The following is a 1369-nucleotide window of genomic DNA, read 5'->3' as shown; positions in this document are numbered from 1 at the left end:
TTCTCTGTATAGTCCTGGCTGTCCTGGAACTCACTTTGTAGACCAGGCTGGCCTTGAACTCAGAAATCTGCCTGCCTCTGCCTCCCAAGTGCTGGGATTCAAGTGCCCACAACGCTCAACAAGCCCTCTTAACTACAGTGCCATTGCTCTAGCTTTAATATTTTCCTACCAATCCTCACGATAGCAAACTAGTGTACCTCTGGTTGTATTGTGTTAGAAGTCTAGATTTTTAAAATTGTTCTTTGGGCTAGGTGGTGGTGTAGGACTTTCACACCAGCACTTGTGAGCAGAGGCAGGCAGTTCTCTGCAAATTCAAGGCCAGCCTAGTCTACAAAGCAAGTTCTAGGACAGCTAGGCCTATACAGAAAAACCCTGGTTTGCAAAACCCTGGTGAGATGGCTCAGTGGGTAAGAGCACCCGACTGTTCTTCCAAAGGTCCAGAGTTCAAATCCCAGCAACCACATGGTAGCTCACAACCATCTGTAATGAGATCTGACGCCCTCTTCTGGTGTGTGTCTGAAGACAGCTACAGTGTACTTACATATAATAATAAATAAATAAATCTTAAAAAAAAAGAAAAACAAAAATAAATAAATAAAAAATAAACAAATTGCTGTTTGGACCTGGGCTGGAGAGATGACTGAGAGAGTAAGATCATTGGATGATCTTTCAGAGGGCCCAGGCTCACTTCCCAGCACCCACATGGTAGCTCACAATGATCCGTAACTCCCGTTTCTGGGGATCTGGTATCCTTGGAAGTCAGAAGGTACTACTGGATCCCATGTATCCAGACCACACATGCTCAGAGGTTGACGGTACCCACAGCTCTTAGAAAGCTGTGGGAACCACCTCATTCATGATTACCTAGCATATATTATCCACAAGCCTGCCAAACCCATTGTTTCATGCTTACAGCAAACCATGATAGAGGCCCTTTGTGCTGAACACAAAATCAGCCTCAATGAAACTGATGAGAAGAAACTAGGTAAGGGGTAAGCCTCTGTAAAACTGATGAAGAGGGGGAAACCCTGTAAATTTGGTTGTCTGCAGTTGTGTAGTCAAGGATGGCAAAAAATCTCAGCCCAAAGATGTTATCCAAGACTGCTTCAGTAGGAGGAACGAATGAACGAATGTCAGGGTTGCTGTGGCTTAGGACAAAGGTACATCCCATGGACCCACAAGATGGATGGAGAGAACTGAGTCTGACAAAATTTCTTCTGACCTCCACATACATGTTGTGATGCACACACACACAAACACACAACTAAATAAAATGAAAAAAAAACCCTTAAAAATGTAGGTTCAGCCGGGCGTTGGTGGCGCACGCCTTTAATCCCAGCACTCGGGAGGCAGAGGCAGGCGGATTTCT

Source organism: Mus caroli, chromosome 8, assembly GCF_900094665.2.
Source record: "Mus caroli chromosome 8, CAROLI_EIJ_v1.1, whole genome shotgun sequence".
In the NCBI taxonomy this organism is placed as follows: domain Eukaryota; kingdom Metazoa; phylum Chordata; class Mammalia; order Rodentia; family Muridae; genus Mus; species Mus caroli.
The sequence above is the reverse complement of the archived record's forward strand: the minus strand, read 5'-3'. Positions refer to the sequence as shown.